Source organism: Coffea eugenioides, chromosome 1 (genome assembly GCF_003713205.1).
Source record: "Coffea eugenioides isolate CCC68of chromosome 1, Ceug_1.0, whole genome shotgun sequence".
Classification (NCBI taxonomy): Eukaryota; Viridiplantae; Streptophyta; class Magnoliopsida; order Gentianales; family Rubiaceae; genus Coffea; species Coffea eugenioides.
Window position 1 is genome coordinate 5,939,739 of NC_040035.1, and position 18,584 is coordinate 5,958,322.

The window sequence follows — 18,584 nt, forward strand, 5'->3', positions numbered from 1 at the left end:
AAGTGAATAGTTACTTATACAATATTTTTACGAAAGGCTACTCTTCAGAGACAGGAGTATCATTGATGCTGCGAGGGGAGGGGCACTGGTGAACAAGACCCCTTGAGCAGCGTGGGAGCTAATTGAAGGAATGACAGAGAATTCACAACAATTTGGTACGAGAAAGGATGTCCCGATACGCAAGGTGAATGAGGTAGAGACATCATCTATCCAGCAGTAGTTGACAGAGTTAACCTCGTTTGTTAGGCAACTGGCTGTAGAGAACGCATCTCAGGCCAAGGTGTGTGGGGTTTGCACTGGTATGGGTCATTCAACAGACATGTGCCCAATGATCCAAGAAGAAAGTGTGGAGCAAGTGAACATGGCTAGTCACGCGCCCACGTTAAGAAATCAATATGACCCATATTTGAACACCTACAACCCTGGTTGGAGGGACCATCCCAACTTCAGTTATGGAGGAAATAGGTAGTCCAATTTGATGCCAAGTAGACAACAAGAATACCAGCAACAGTATCAATTTCGACCACCACCACCTCCACCAAGCGCCAGTCCATCTTTGGAAGATATGATGAAACAATTGATGGCTAGTACTGCATAACACCAGCAAAAGACGGACTCTGAACTACGGAACATAAGAAGTCAGATGGGTCAGATACAAGCGATGCAGAATTAGATAAGTCAGATGGCAATATCAATCAACCGTCTGGAGTCTCAAGTAAATGGAAGATTGCCATCCCAACCTGAACTGAACCTAAAGAACGTAAGTGCAATGACTTTAAGGAGCGGGAAGGAAATTCAGGGACCCGAACTTGTGACTGCAAAGGATAAGGACGAAGAGAAGATTGAGAAAGAACTTCAGACAGAGAATACAAGCATAAAAAATCCAGTGGTACTCCCTGACCCGATCATAGACGTTAAAACTAATCTCCCTCCATTTCCTTGCAGGTTGGAGAAACCGAAGAAGCAGGACAAGGAGAAAGAGATCGTGGAGGTGTTCCGCAAGGTAGAGATCAATATCCCCCTGCTAGATGCAATCAAACAAATGCCGAAGTATGTAAAATTTCTGAGGGACCTATGTGTCAATTGAAGGAGGCTGAGGGGAGATGAAAGAGTTATTGTTGGAGAAAATGTGTTAGCAGTTCTCCAAAGAAAGCTACCACCAAAGTGTGGGGATCCAGGTAGGTTTACTGTCCCATGCAAGATAGGTAATACTCTGATTAGGAATATCCTGCTGGACTTAGGAGCATCGATCAACGTAATGCCTAAATCTATGTATGCTTCTCTGAATCTCGGTCCATTAAAAGAAATTGAGATAATAATTCAATTAACTGATCGAACAATTGCATAGCCTAATAGGTTGGTCGAAGATGTGCAGGTTAAAGTTAATGAATTGATATTTCCGGCTGACTTTTATGTACTTGACATGGATGATGATCATTCCCCTGACCCCTCACATTTGCTATTAGGTAGACTCTTTTTGAGCACAGCACAGATAAAAATTGATGTTAATAAGGGTACATTGTCCATGAAATTTGATGGAAAACTAGTCCACTTTAATATTTTTGATACAATGGAACATCTTGTTAACTCTCACCCTGTGTTTGCTATTCATGCTATTAATCCCTCTGTGCAAGAATTTTCTGAGTTTGCTTGTAGGGACAAATTCAAATTTACTGAGAATAAGTATAAAGGGATGGAAACACTGTATGAGATGAAAAAGAGTAGAAAATTAAGAAAGAATGCTGCACTCAAAGGCTATTTGGATCCTGGAGGAGGGCCACCGATTTCCAGGAAAATTGAGTTACACCCAAATTGAAGAGTGGTGTTCAATGTCCAGCCAAAAATATTAAAGAAAGGCGCTCATTGGGAGGCAACTCAATTTCTTTTAATCATTTGTTCGTTTTTATTTGTTAGTTTAAATATGTTTTCCCTGAATTTGACTAATTTCGGGTTTCAATTCTCATTTTTGGTGATTTGTAGGTGTCTCTCTGACTTGACGCGCACGGGTCATGTCGTACAGAAAGCTCACGGTCAGAAGGGTTCTTACCCTCATGACGCGCCCACGTCAAGTCACCCGGAGAGCTCCTCATTCCGTGCCTTCGTCACATGCCCACGTTACGTTCACGAGAGAGATAAGTATTTAAAAAACTCAAGAATGGTTATTGATTGTTGGTTAATCTCTGCTTTTGAATCTCGAAAATAAAATTTTTCAATGAGAAAAAAAATTTTCAAAAAAAAATAAATAAAATATTCAAAAAAATTTTTTAAAAAATTTTTTTGCTTCACTGTAGCTTAGATTTTCAAAGAATAATTTTCTTTTTTAACTTAAAAAAAAAAGAATTTCTCTTTCTTTTTCTTTTTCTTTCTTTCTTCTTCTTCTTTCTTCTTTTTTTCTTCCTTCTCCCCTGTTCCTTCTGTGTCACCCGAAGCTCGCACGCCGCCCGCTGCTCGACGCCACTGCCATGCGCTGCCTCTCCTTCTCCCTTCGAATCTCTCTCTCTCCGCGCGGGTAGCTCACCTCCACCCAGCTATCTCTCTCCAACCAACCTCACCGCTAGCCCACCTTTCTCCCTCTTCCTGGATCTCCCTCTTCGCACACCACCACCAGCTCATCTTCCCCCTATTGCCGCCCAAGCCGCCAACTCCACCGTCCAATCTCGCGGGCGGCGAGCCATCCACCAGCGCAGTTTCTTCGCGCGCCTCGCCCCTGCTCACGGCCGCACGACCACTCCACCACCAGCTCTCCTCTAAGCCTAGCCAGCAACTTTTCCGTCTAGGCGACGCTCGCAGCCCACGGATGGCACCGCCCTCTCCCATCGCGCGCAGCTGCCAGTGCACATCACCACCTCGTCCGCCACCAAGCAGCTGCGCGCAGACCCTGCGGTCTTCTCCTTCTCCGTCGCACAGCTCACCCAAGCTCCGGCTCACCGCCGCCACTACTACGGACGCTGTCCGCCATCACCACCTGTCAAACAAATTGACGGGTAGAGGTAGTGCTGTTCACCTCCGTCGCTAATATTTTTCTGGATTTTAAACTGCTGGAGTTGTTGCCATTTTCTTGGGTTTTTGGGTGGATATTAGCAAGTGGTATATTGCTTGATTTTCTTTACTTGTGCCTTGCTTGGAGTTTCTATTGCATGTTTGGGGCTGCCTTGGGAGTTATTTGCCACAATTGATTACAGTTTTGGTTTCTTCTGTTTCTGGTACTGCTTGTATTGTTGGATTTATCAATGTTTTGGGCTGCCTATTTGAATTGCTTCTTCCCTGTGTGTTTGGTCAGCTGTTTGCTTGAAAACCCAAACCCTTGTGCTTATATTTGCTCCCAATTGAGTTATGTATTGGACTTTCCAATTGGTGACAACTTTTGGGCTTTAGGGGTGAGTTCATTTTGTCATTATTTGCTACCTTGTTGGGGTTGTTTTTGGTATCACCTGAGTCTATTTTCCTGCCTTCTATCTTGAGTCCATTGGAGTGACGTGAGTTGAGTAATTTCTGCTTTTGTTTGTTGATTTGGAAGGCTACTGTGCCACTTTCATTGCTTATTACTTAGTGATTACGTCTAATTAACAATGTGCATAGCATGGCGCAGAATTTGGCAGCATTCATGCAGCATGCGGGTCTTATACCTCAATTGGGTACCTCTATTTGGTTGGCTGAGTGATTATTATCAAATATCTAAGTTGTCATTGTTGAAATTGCTGATTCTGAGTTAAGGCATTAACTGACCAACTGGAGCCATTTGTTGAGATTTTAGGTGTACAGAGTCTTGCATTTGCTTGTTGAATTGAATTATGACGTCTCAGAACTTGGGCATGTACTTCCACTACATCGGTTTCCATCCACCGCCCCGCCTGCCCCGTAGCCACTCAAGAGGGAAGTTTCGTTGTCCTCTTCGCTTTAATTGCTTTAATCCCTCCATTGAGGACAATGTAGAATCTAGGTGTGGGGGGGATAGCTGTGCTAGTTTTTTCTAGTTTTTAATTTCCAGATGTTGTTATTTTATTTTTAGTTTGTTATTTGTCTAGTCTTCCTTTACTTTTTTTTTTTTAATGAATACCAAAGTTTTATGTTGGATTGTTGTCTCTAATTCTACTATTGCCAAATTTTAATAATAAAAGGGTATCAACTTAATGTGGTTGAATTCAAGAACATCTCTGTGGTGAATATCGACGACTGTGTGACTTTTATAATTTTTTATTAACTTTCCTAGGCATAGGGAATGACTGTTGGCATTTTCATGTGAATTGGTCCGGTTATTAATCTTAGTTCTCCATATTTGAAAATGAGGCTAGCGGCTGCAAATTTTCTTTTGATTTTTGTGTTATTTTGAATTTTTGGTGTTATTTGGCTGTGAATAAGAGTTGACTGTATTCCGCTAGTATTTACTACCGAGTAATCGGGGATCTTCACCAAAAGTGTCGATTCTCGCGTCAAAAAGTAGTAATTGCTATAAGTGCGTGGTCACGTGGCGATAGAAGCTGAGTAACTGGGCTCTTTCATCTAACAAATGTCAGAGTTCGCGTCAAAAGACTCCAATGGCTAGCGACTAAGTCTTTTGTTACAATTGAGAAAAGCAAAAAAAAAAAAAAAAAAAAAAAAGAGAGAAATAAGAAAGAAAAAAGAGAAAAGTAGAAAAATGTGATAAAAAAGTGAAGGTTGTGTTAGTATATAATAATAGTCAGCTTGCCGATTTATGGATTTAATGTTGAGATTTTGGTTAATAGTTGGACCATTTGCTGATAAATGTTGTGCGTCATTCCTTTTTCTTAGATTAGTTAACCTGAAATTGGAGGAGTTTGTGGCTTAAAAGCTAACCGGAGTGATGTTTCTTGGATCTTGATCACTGATGTTTGATATGTTTTTCCTGGCATTTTGGCAATTCGATAGATAGAGCAATAGCCATTGTCAAATATTGGCGTTTGTTTAATATTCTTATGCTTGAGGACAAACATGGTTTAGATGTGGAGGAAATTGATAGGTTACAATTTTACTATTTAATTTATTATTAATTTCCCCTATTACCTGATCTGGTGTGGATTAATTATTAGATTCTACTCATTTTTCATAATTTACATTTATTTCAGGGAGTAAAACGAAAATTTGATAACAGGTGCCAATTTGACAGAAAAAGAGTCCAGATGATAGAGCTTGTTCCAGGGGTATCTTTGGAAAAGAAGCTGTGTGCCCATTTTGGTAATTTGCGGAAGAGGGCAGCGGACGCAGAGCTTTTGGATGGATGAAGGCCGCCGCACCAAAAAAAAAGCTTTAGTAGATATTAGGCATTAGAATAGTGAGGAGACGAGATATGAAATAGGATGCAGAGATTAGCACTAGCTGGGGGGTTCTTGTTCATTTTCCTTTGAGGATTTCTTTTGGCTTCTCTTACGCATGGCAGAGGAACACTAGCTTAGCTTTTGGATTGTTGACTTTTCCTTGGTTTCTTGGTAGTGGAGTTCTCCTGCGGATGGCAGGAGCAATTAGGAAGACATTGAATCATACTCTGCAACTTTGCTTTGCTTTATTCCTTTGACCGAATTGAATTTGTGCATTTCTCAATTGATGGCCGCGGCTCTCTCTTCAATTTTGCGTGGATTTTTCGCATTAAACATGAACTAATTCCTCCATTCTAGTCAAGAAACAACGGATGCTTTGGGTCGCCTAAAAATTGTGAGATCAATTTAATTTGATCTTTTCTTTTATTTATTGGTATTCACATATTTCCTGGTTACAGTGCTTATGATTGTTTAATTAATTGATTGTCTTGGATCCGGATAATTAGTTAATTTAGTGATCTATTGTCAATTGGGACGTTGAATGCGTAATTGTTTAATTGTCTCAAAATAGTGATAACTGACATGATTGGGTTTGTGTCAGGGGAATATGCGGGCTAACCTACAATAATCCTGGTAGTGTGTTATTTGGTTAGAATAGGGCTCCTCTAATACGTAAGGCAATTGGGGAATTAAATCTTATGGGCGTACTTAGGATTATTTCTCAATTAGAGTAGTGATTAACGGGCATACCTTGATCACCGACACAGTAAGGAGGGATTGACTGTCATCGTTTGTTTGGCAGTTATAACCTATTTATTAGTAAATAATTGGAATTACCTTTGCATCGATGATCAATTAGGTGAACCATTGCTGAAGTGATTTCTTGGCTAGAACTTTAATTAATATTACCTTGATTTTAGTACATTGCCATTTGATTTTTAGTTGCCTAGTTTATTTAATTTTTAATTATTTTCTTGTTTTAATTGTTTTAGACCTTTAATTATTGTTACTCTAAGTTTAGCGAATTGTTATTTAATTTCCAGTTAGTTAATTATTTTTATTTTCTTATTTGAATTTCTTTGATTGTCATCGTTCATACAAAATCACCCCCTGTATTATTTTGAATTTCTAAAGAGACAAATATCCCCAATCTCTGAGGATACGACCCTACTTGCCCTGTCTACAAATTCATAATTAGTTGTGAAAAAGCTATCACATTCAGGTATATCGGATCAAGCAAACTCTTCGAGAACAGGGTGAATCAAGTAATCCATTGCACACCTAGAGTCCCTGCTCCAGTACTTGTAATTGGGTTTTGGTTACTTTAACTGGCAATTAGGTTTAATTTTATTATTGTACAAGTTTCGACAACCTGTCAACTTTGCAATTCATCAGAGTAATAACAAAAATCTGTTTCTTTCTCTCTCCAATTTCCCTCTCTCGTATTCTCTCTCTCTCTCTTTCTTACTTCTCCTTATTTCTTAATCCTTTCCAATTGAATGATTAATCACTGCCATTGCATGATTGATCACTTCTGTTCTTAACAATTGGTAATCAGAGCTTTAGATCCTTGGAGTGCGAACGAATCCATGGCGGAAGGCACTAGATTCAAAACTCTGGAAGAACAAGTGAAAAGGCAAAAAGGCAAGCGTCAAGAGCTGATGGAATCCTTGCTATCACATCAATCCGAACAACAACAACTGAAGAACAACCTAAAGAAAGAACTGGAAGAGAATAATAAGCGAATGGAGAATCTGTTGACAGGAATGGAGCAGAATTTCAACAAATCCTTGGATCAGAAGTTCAACGCACTTCTATCCAAAATGACTTCTGCACAGGACAGGATCATAGACAAAGAAGGAAGAGTTGTGGTGGATCAGTCGCCAATCCTACCTACACCTCCAGTCTCATCAGAGACTACAACATGAAGGAGAACAACATTAGCATTTCAGAAGAGATTGGGGTAAGTATCAGCTTCCAAATCCACCTAAGATAGATTTGCAGCTGTTTACTGGAGGAAATCCTAGGGAGTGGTTGCGCAAATGTGATAAATACTTTATGAACTATCAAATTCCGAAAAACCAGAAGGTTGAAGTAATAGAGATGTACTTAGAAGGCAAAGCTGATAAGTGGTTCCAGGGGGTAAAAATTGAGAAACCTGGATTAGGTTGGACAAAATTTGGAGATCTGCTATGCAAAAGGTCCACTGACAGCATTTGCAAGGATGTAGTGGAAGAATTTAATAAATTGCATCAAGAGGGCAGTGTGGAAGAATATCAGGAACGATTTGAGGAATTGAAACCATTGTTGTTGACTAAGAATCAAAATCTGAATGAAAACTACTTTATTTCTAGCTTTATCAGTGGCTTGAAAGAGGAAATCAAACCTATGATTAGAATGCTGAAACCTGCTACTTTAACTGAAGCTTTTGAGTTGTCTCAGTGGCAAGAGTACTCACTCAAAATACAGAGTAAAAATTCCAGGGAGAGCTCCAAACAGCTAGTGGAAAATCGATTTGGAATGACAAGGGTGAATACATTTGCTGTAGGCAGCAACACCTATAAGATTCAGGTCAATAATACCCAAAAAAATCCTAGGTTCAGCACCAAACTACAGGAGGACACTAAAGAATTCAGGAAGATCTCAGCACAAGAGCTGCAATACAGAAGAAGTAAAGGACTGTGCTTCAAGTGTGGGGAGAAATACATCATAGGTCACCAATGTAGGTTGGGACATGTAAACTGCATGATACTAGATGATGAAGAAGATGCTGAGTTTGAAGATGCATTAGGAGAGCAAGATGAGCAGATAGGAAATCCTGGTCAAACCATAGAACTGTCCCTGCATGTCTTGTCTGAATCACTGAAAAGGAAGACAATTACATTGACAGGCATCCTAGATGGTGAAAAAGTTTTTATACTAGTAGACACTGGGAGCTCAGACAGTTATATCAACAGTGAAATGGTCATTGGAATGGATATTGACTACAAATGGGTGGACCAGCCATTCTCTGTCATCATGGAAAATGGAACCAGTGTATCCAGCAATGCTATCTATCCTAATGTGCACTGGAAAATTAATCAACATAGTTTTAGATTCGATTTAAAGGTGATGGAGCTAGAAGGCAGGTGACAGAAATGCTTCAAACAGGGGGAGTCAAATACAGTAACAGCCCTTTTGCTTCCCCTGTGTTGTTAGTTAAGAAGAAGGAGGGAACTTGGTGATTCTGTGTGGATTACAGGAAGTTAAATGAAATGACTATTAAGGATAGGTTCCCAAATGCTAATGTAGATGAGTTATTGGATGAGCTAGCTGGTTCTGTCTAAAAAACTAAGTTGGATCTCACAGCAGGATACCATCAGATCGGAGTTAAGCCTCAGGACACTTTCAAGACAGCTTTTCAAACTCACTGTGGACACTTTGAGTTCCTGGTCATGCCTTTTGGACTCACCAATGCACCAGCAACATTTCAGTCACTGATGAACCAGGTATTCCAATCCTACTTGAGGAGATTTGTATTGGTTTTTTTGATGATATTTTGGTATATAGTCCTACACTAGATGCTCATATACAACATTTAAGGACTGTACTAGAGGTATTAAGAAAGCACCAACTCTATGTGAAGAAGTCTAAGTGTGCATTTGCTCAGAAGAAAGTGGATTACTTGGGGCATACCATTACTGATAAGGGTGTCAGCATGGATTACTCAAAAATCAGTAGTATCCTCCAATGATCTGTTCCTCAATCAGTCAAGGAATTGAGGGGTTTCTTGGGTCTCACAGGGTATTGTAGGAGATTTATAAAACACTATGGCCTTGTGTGTAAACCACTCACAAAACTGTTAAGAAAAGACAGCTTTAAGTGGAACAGTCAGGCACAAGAATCCTTTGATCAATTGAAGAAGTTAATGTGCTCAGCTCCAGTACTTCAGTTACCAGATTTTCTGAAACCTTTTGTAGTGGAGACAGATGCTAGTGGGGGAGGAATTGGGGCAGTATTAATGCAAGAGGGACATCCCATGCTTTTTTGAGTAAGGCCTTATCAGTCAAGAATCTGGGACTCTCAATTTATGAGAAAGAGCTCTTAGCTTTAGTTATGGCTGTCACTAAATAGAGACATTATCTAGTGGGAAGTCATTTCATTATAAGGACTGATCATCAGTCACTAAAGTGCCTCTTGGATTAGAAGCTGAACACTACCATTCAACACAAATGGATGACTAAGCTATTGGGATTGGATTATGAGATATAATATAAGAAGGGAACTGACAATCAAGTGGTAGATGCGTTGTCCAGGAGGCATGAATCTACACCCTTGGAAGAGATGAGATCCTGTCTAGCTATTTCATCTGTCAAGCCTGGATGGATTGAGGAGTTGCAGAATAGCTATGAAGGTGATTCACATTGTCAAGATATCATGAGCCAACTGGTTCTAGACTCCAATTCACATGCTGACTATACCTTGTTGGATGGAATCCTGAAGTACCAAGGGAGGATCTATATAGGGATTGCCAACAACATCAGGAACCAGATAATTCAGACATTACATGACTCAGCTACAGGGGGCACTCTGGTCAGAAGAACTGTTGGCAGAAACTCAAGTCCCTATTCTATTGGCCTGGTAGGAAGCAGGAAGTGATAACGTATGTGTAAAACTGTGATTTCTGTCAAATGAACAAATCTGAACATGTTCCTTACCCTGGGCTGTTACAACCAATTCCAATACCTAAACGAGCATGGCTTCGTATCTCTATGGATTTTATTGAGAAACTCCCTAAGTCACAGGTGTATGATACTATTCTAGTAGTGATTGACAGATTTACTAAGTTTGGACACTTCATCAGGCTTACTCATCCCTTTACAGCCAAGAGTGTTGCTTAGGTCTTCCTAGACCATGTTTACAGGTTACATGGCTTACCAGAGTCTATCATCACTGATAGAGATAAAGTATTCACTAGTGTGTTCTGAAAGGAACTCTTCAAAGTAGTGGGAGTGGAACTGAACTATTCATCATCTTATCACCCACAAACTGATGGATAGAGTGAAAGGCTAAATCAGTGTGTTGAGAGTTACTTGAGATGCATGACAGGGGAACTTCCCTCACAGTGGAGTAAATGGCTATCACTGGCAGAGTGGTGGTATAATTCCACTTATCATTCTAGTCTGGACATGACTCCCTTTGAAGCTCTGTTTGGTTACAAACCTATACCACTGCCCTTAGGACCCTATATAGATTCATTGTACCTGCTGTGTCCAATATGGTTCAATAGAGAAGCAGAATCTCAAGTTGCATTAAGGAACACTTAGCAAAAGCTCAACAAAGGATGAAACATTATGCAGATCAACACCGGACTGAGAGGAGCTTTTCTGTGGGTGACTGGGTGTTCTTAAAGCTGCAACCATATAGGCAACAGACTATAGCTCTGAGGAAGTGGCTCAAATTGTCGGCAAAATATTATGGACCATTTCAGGTGGAAGAGAAGATTGGGGCGGTAGCTTATAGGCTTAAACTACCATCAGAGGCACGACTACATCTTGTGTTCCATGTCTCTCTATTAAAGAAGAAACTGGGACCACTACACAGCAGCTCCCCTAACCTATCGGAACTGGATGAATATGATCAATGTCTATTGAAACCAGAAACCATATTGAAAAGGAGGGCAATCATGCGTGAAGGGAGGCCTGTCATTCAGTTCCTGATCAAATGGAATCATCTGAGCTATGATGAAGCTTCTTGGGAGGACAAGACTTTCATTGAGAATCAGTTTCCTGAATTCCAGACTTGAGGACAAGTCTGATTTCATGGGAGAGGAATTGTTAGGATGGCGGGTAATTGAATCAGGGATTTGTAAATTGGTAAAGGCCAAACGATGTCGTTTGATTAATTAGGATTTAAAAGTCAGTTTAGTCGGTTAGTGGCTGAGTCACACAAACTGTAATAAATGCGGGGCCCACTACTTTGCAATTCATCAGAGTAATAACAGAAATCTGTTTCTTCCTCTCTCCAATTTCCCTCTCTCGTATTCTTTCTCTCTCTCTCTATTTCTTACTTCTCGTTATTTCTTAATCCTTTCCAATTGAATGATTAATCACTGCCATTGCATGATTGATCACTTCAGTTCTTAACAGATTCTTCTCTGGAGGTCTGCGCCTTTCCAAATTCCAAAAGTCTTCGTTTAGAATCGTGGTAAACCTTTACGGGCTGATTGGTTCAACTCCATATATCACGTCCTATACCCAAGACATAACGCTGCTGTACCCCATGGCTAACTCACAAGGCACAAGGCACAAGGCACAAGGCAATATGGTTAAACTAATTTCAAATCCATCAGAACTTCAACACACTGCACAAATCATAGCCAACATTTTCTTCTTTGCAACCAAAGTAAACAGACATTAACAAATTCCAATCCAAGGATTGAACCTCATTATAAATGTACACATAACTACTGTCAAATGCTTAAAAGGCTAAAGGAAAGTCAATACTCAAACATAAACATATATTTCTGTGATTGCACCCACTTCTCCATTGAGATCAAGTTCTAGTCACCTCAATCCTTATCTTAAGACTGTTAGTTAGCCTCTTCAAATGCTATAAAATTTGCAAAGTATGAATACATTAGGTAAGAGACAACTTGCTCAATATACTTCTCTGTTGGCCTGAGCATGTTAATACATAATAATACATAGCAAAACTGATCGTTCATAACGTATTTATATACATGGAATTCAATAAATGGCCATTTAAATACATATCAATCACATCAAATTTCAAAGACATATGCATCATTAAGCTCAAGACACAAGATTCCCCATCGACTTGAATATCCAATGTTAATCAGTTAACAAGCTTCCCAGATAGTTGCTAGCTACTCCGGTTAGTGTGGTTCCCAAATGGTTGCTAACTACTCTCGTTTAGCGCAGTTTTCAAATGGTTGCTAACTACTCCTGGTTATCGCGGTCTACTAGATATTGCCAACTATAACTCGGTTGGCTGCTGTTGAACTAGTTCTACCAATAGTTATCTACACCAAGAAGTTGATCAAAAGCATACATTTCAAATCATTTATACTATTCGTGCGTGGCCACATTATTTCATATATTCTTTTTTTTTTTTGGCTCCCATAAGATGCAATGAGAAAAACTTGATAAAGGAAATTCTATGAAATTCCAATCTAGCCAACCACATTAATGTTGACACTATAATCATAATATGAGATAATTGAACATAATTGTAATACACTAATATACTACATAATTTTAAATAATAATGGGAACATAGATGTATAAAAATTGACATTGAGATTAATCAATAACTAATGTAAACTTATGCTTCTAGGTATATATATATATATATATATATATATATCATATTCATGATACAAACAAGGCAAAGAGATTTTGTAAGTATGTAGATCCATTCATATAAAGTCAACTGACCACCTTCCACAGATTAATATAATATTAATCTTTTGATTGTTGAGTAAATTCAATGATTTATAAATTTGTTAAATGTATGATTGTTTGATTACTGCAATATGTCAAAGTCTTGATATTGTGCCACAAATCTAATAGGCATATGTAGTAATGTAGTATATCAATACAACCAAAACATGACTTGACATGTAAAATGAGAGAAGTAGTATCTATGATATAGATATCCAACCAACTTAAGCATTCAAATTACTTGCAAGTCATATCAGGTTATTGAAACAAATCCGAATGAATTGCATAGGCAAATTAAATATCATGTGAATGATATATATATATATATAGACACACACACACACATGGGATTAGCCATTAATTCTCAATTATTGAGAAAATGAGACAATAAAGCCCATTAAAATTAGATTTGATTTTTCTAAACTTTATGCGAATATCTGCAACATTTATTAGATTGCCAATAAGTTATGAAGTTATACGTGAATAACATGGCTAGATGATGGCTTTAATTCCACATGTTAAACTAGCAGCGAAAACCTAAATAATCCTACCTCCAGTGATTATTGTCGAGCACAAATAAATCCTGTATGCCTTTTTATCTCTTTGCCTTCATCTTGTCTATTATAAGAAAATAGAATTGAGTAGAAGAAGAATTTAGAGTAAGGGAGATTCTAATCTATGCCTAACCAAAAAGATTGTATTGTAGATGGAGCATTACAGGCTATTTATAGGTTAGATTAGGGACCTTATTGACAAATATCAAATTTCAAGGGTTTCCTTCCATTAAAGAAATATTACTATGAATCATAATTTGTAATAATATATCTAACTAATTAATTGATTTGAATAATTGAAATATTAATGAATATAAAATATCAATAAATCATCATTAATAGGAGATACTAATCAATCATTAATGAAATGTCAATCAATTAGTTAGGATATCAATCATTTGGGTTATAATTACCTATAAAATGAAGCAAGTCTTACAACTAAAACATACTAATGGTCAAGTCTAGAAAGTCAATGTAATCCTCTGTGGAACATGTGGACCTTTCCCTAATTTGTATATGGTTGCGAGGTTTTGAGCCAAGAGATAAGTTCCCGTTTGGATTGGTGCTTTTTAGAGTTTTTAATTTGTAAAAGATATACGGTAGCAATTTGATATATGTGAGATAAAATATAATTAAAAATATATTCACAAAAAACATAATAATCTTTTGTTAGAAGATTGTAATCCGAACACCATCACTGAAAATTAGTTTTAATTCCAAATGCTATTGTGTTTATTCTTTTTAAAATTAAAGGTGAAGACAAAAACTTATAATGCATTAGAATGATTTTCTGATCGTTGAGATTTTCTTGCTTTTTTTAATTGACCTGTGTTTTTCCTGCCGAGGAAATTTCTTTGAAATCTAATAGAGTCTGAAAGTTGCAGAAGTGTGCTCATAATTGACTTAATAGTTGGCATTGCTCATAATTGACGTTTGCTAGTAGTTGACTTAATAGTTGACTTGATTGCTTATCAGTCATAATTGACTTGACTGCGATAATGACCTTCCTAACTGAAACTCTGAATGGTGCAATAATGCCCTTTCTAATTTTATCTGCGATAATGACCTTTCAGATCGAAAGGAGGTACACGAAATTATGTGCTGACTTGGTCTAAAGTGACTGCCAAGAATTTCCACCAATTCTGTGCAATGGATCAGTATCTTGAAAATGGAATGAAGAGAGGCTCTTGCATAATTTCCATACTATCTTATCATAAACCAATTGAAAACATGCCTCCACCCTCAATGAGGGAATCCTTTGTTCTCCTACTTGCTTGCTGCTTTGGGGTTTGTATTGCATTAGATACCATTACAATCACTCAGCCTATCCAAGACTCTGAAGCTATAGTTTCCTCTGGCCAAAAATTTAAATTAGGCTTTTTTAGTCCTGAAAAAAGTAGTGATCGCTATGCCGGAATAATGTATAATCTACCCGGAACAGCAGCCGTTATCTGGGTGGCTAATAGAGAAAGACCTCTGGATGATGCGACGGGAACTGTGGCAATCCTGGAAGATGGAAATCTTGCTGTCTTAAATGGAGCGAAAGACATACTATGGTCAACTAATATTTCAAGTTCTTCGGCGAATTATAGTGCACAACTTCTGGATACTGGGAACCTGGTCTTGACAGAAGAGTCAAATGGGAAAGTTTTGAGGATCCTACAGACTGTTTTTTGCAAAACTCGAAATTAGGTGCTAGTACAACCATGGTTCGCCATATCGGCCGATACCGATACGTATCGGCTGAGTCGTATCTGGAACGGAAGGGATCGGTACGATACCGATCCCCAAATCGCAGATATCACCATATCCGCGACGACTCGCTCTGACTTGGCCGATATTGACTGATTCGAATCCGTGATACATAATATCGGTCGATATATCCGAGTCAACTCGGAGTCGACTCCGATATTTTTTTAAATTGTATCTTTTTCAGTATTTTCTAATTTTAGTAATTTTTTCAAAATTTTTGGAAACTTTAATGTGTTATAATGTTCATATCACTCGATATTCAACCGATATGCCGTGACGGATAAGGAACAACTTGGACCGCGATGCGACCGTGACCCGCGATGGCGAACCATGAGTACAATAGGGTCGATCCAATTAACCTCATGGAGAAGCCTCTCAGATCCATCTGTTGGAACTTTCTCTGCAGGTCTCAGTCCTAACCAACTTCCTCAACTCTTTATCTGGAATAATGGTAGACCTTACTGGCGGAGTGGTCCATGGAGTGGTACTGCATTTATTGGGATAGCCGGCAGCCTTCTGCAAATGATCAAGGAGTTGATGTGTTGAAAGACAATTCCGGATCTCCATATCTTACTTACAACTATGTTAATTATCCTTTTTTTTTACTATATGTTGAGTTCATCAGGGCATTTACAGGCAACGTTTTCATCGGGTGAAAAAGGAGACTGGACCGTAATCTGGTCAAGTCAAGAGAACCAATGTGATGTTTATGGAAAATGTGGACCTTATGGGAGCTGTAATCATCGGGGTTACCCAATTTGTACATGCCTGCCAGGTTTTAAGCCAAGAGATCAGGAGGAATGGAATCAAGGAAACTGGACAGGTGGTTGCATAAGAAAAGAATTGCTGCAATGTCAGAGAAATGAATCTGCCAGTAGAGAGGACAATCAATATGGATTTGCGAAACTTACATACATGAAAATTCCAGATTTTGCTGAGCCAATAGCAATTAATACAGAAGAAGAATGTCGTGAACACTGCTTCGACAATTGCTCCTGCACAGTCTATGCATTTTACATCGGCATAGGATGCATGCAATGGAGTGGCATCTTAATCGATTCGGGGCAGCTTCCCTTCGATGGGACAAACTTATATATTTGGGTGGTGTATTCTGAACACAGTAAAACAATTTCCTGCTCTTTTTCTTCTTGTTTCTTTATTACCTTACTCTTTATTGTCATGTTGGTTCAAATTACGTATATTATGGTTTGATTCCAGCTATATTTCTTGATTAAGCACTTGAAACTATTAAATTTGAAATTCCCTTTTCTGCTTCTAAAGTATAAGAATATTGGATTTTGTGTTTCTGTAAGAAAGAAATCACAATGATCACAAGGAAGGCTTATACCTCTATACTTGGTAGTTGAAAATTTTGCGTAGGTGCTTTAAATCCTTTGACATACAAATACAGATACCAAAAGGGGTTTTAAAGTTGTCATTGCAAGCACACTGACTGTAGCAGCTGTACTCCTCGCACTCTCTGTGTGCCTTCGTTGGAAGTGGATAGCCAAGCACAAAGGTAATTCAACAGTGCTTAAATGCTGCTTAAGTTTTTGAGATTGGTCATCATAAATTCACTTGTTCATAAACAGGGAATGAGCAACAAGCTAAGGTATCACGGATGGAAGAAGTAAATAATGTGGAAGATATGGTTACTGTAACCATGAACTAAGCAAAGTATGAAGAGCTACCCCTTTATACTTATGAAGAATTGGCTAACGCAACAGATAATTTCCAATCAAACAAAAGAATAGGGAAAGGTGGCTTTGGTCCAGTCTATAAGGTAAACTAAATTTGGCTTGGCATAGGTATTTTAGGTTGCTAGATATGTGCTTGGGTAGCATTTAATGAGATCAATTAGCAGGGAATGCTGTTTGATGGCCGGGAAATTGCAGTAAAGAGGCTTTCAAACTCTTCAACTCAAGGGATTGAGGAGTTTATGAATGAAGTCGTGCTTATTTCAAAACTCCAACACGGGAATCTCGTTTGACTTCTGGGCTGCTGCATTGACAGAGAAGAAAAAATGCTAGTCTATGAATATATGCCGAACAAAAGTCTAGATGCCTATATATTTGGTTAGAAAATCAAGACCTGTTTGCATTATATAACTTGCTTGCATACCATCTAAACCGAGAACATGAGGATATTTGTCATGTCTAGAGTCCAGAGAATTAGTAAAACAGAAAAATATAGTACATTGTAGGTCCCTACAGAAAAGTAACACAAAAACTCGGGTGTGTTAATTTTACAATATTAATGTTACAGATGCTAATAAACCAAGCTTACTTGATTGGAGAAGACGTGTGATCATTGTTGAGAGTATTGGTAGAGCCCTCCTTTACCTTCACAGAGATTCAAGACTGAAAATTATCCATAGAGATCTGAAAGCAAGCAACATCCTCTTAGATGAAGAGCTCAAGCCAAAACTATCAGATTTTGGTTTAGCCAGAATTTTTGGAGGCAATGATGATCAAGCCAATACTAACAGGGTCGCAGGAACATAGTAAGCACATATTTGGTTTCTTGCTGTCATTTCTACGTCATGGATAATTCAGACTGCTTTCTTTCCCCAGTAAGTTTTAACTCTTTTTTGCATGAATGATGCTATGACAGTGGCTATATGGCTCCAGAATATGCAATGGAAGGAAGGTTTTCAGAGAAGTCAGATGTCTACAGCTTTGGAGTGCTATTATTAGAGATTGTTAGTGGAAGAAGAAATACTAGCTTATATAATGATGAGAATGAAGTGAGCCTGCTTGGACATGTAAGTGTATTGATTTATTCAACTGATATAGTATCATGACTCAAGCAAAGTTCCTCATCCTATTCTTTGTTATTTAAACTCCATTCTTGATTGCGATATCACAGGCCTGGAAATTATGGAATGCAAATGAAGCGACAAAACTGATAGATGCAGCAATAGTCAATTCAGGCATCCAAGCAGAAATTCTGAGATACATCCATGTAGGATTATTATGCGTGCAGCAATTTGCAAAAGATAGGCCAGATGTCTCTGCTGTTCTTCTGATGCTTACTAGTGAAATTTCAAATCTCCCTCGTCTCAAATTCCCTGGTTATACAGGAAGATTATGTTCCTCAGAAAAGTCTTGTACCAACAGAGTTTATTGCAATAACAACATAACCTTAACAACTGTTGAAGGCCGATAGGCCAATCCAGTGCATATTGTTTTTCGAAAGTACAAAAGCTGTAAACCCAGGACATGAATGATGTTTGAAATAATAAATCCTTTTTTGCCTTTTGTCATGCGTAGTTATAGAGTACAGGTGATTTGCTCAAATGCATCTAGTGTGCGCAAATTTTCTTTAGATCTAATATAGATATGTACCGCTTTGTATCCTTTTCTTGTGGTGCATATTTGTAAGTCTTCACTTTTACTGAAAATCCGTCTTAAGCTGTATGGAATAATCCAATTGAACTTATTTAGACGGTCAGTTCACTAAGTTGTTGATTTACATGGTTTTACACAGTTCCCTAAGTTCTTGACTTCTTTCATCTTTGATCCGAAGCCTCCCATTTGCATCCTTTGATATATCTCTGA

At 38.4% G+C, this 18,584-nt stretch overlaps 1 pseudogene; it reads left to right on the forward strand.

The window, feature by feature from the left end:
* Window positions 1–14,421: 14,421 nt before the first annotated feature.
* LOC113766384 lies at window positions 14,422–18,192 on the forward strand (annotated as a pseudogene).
* The last annotated feature ends 392 nt before the right edge of the window (window positions 18,193–18,584 follow it).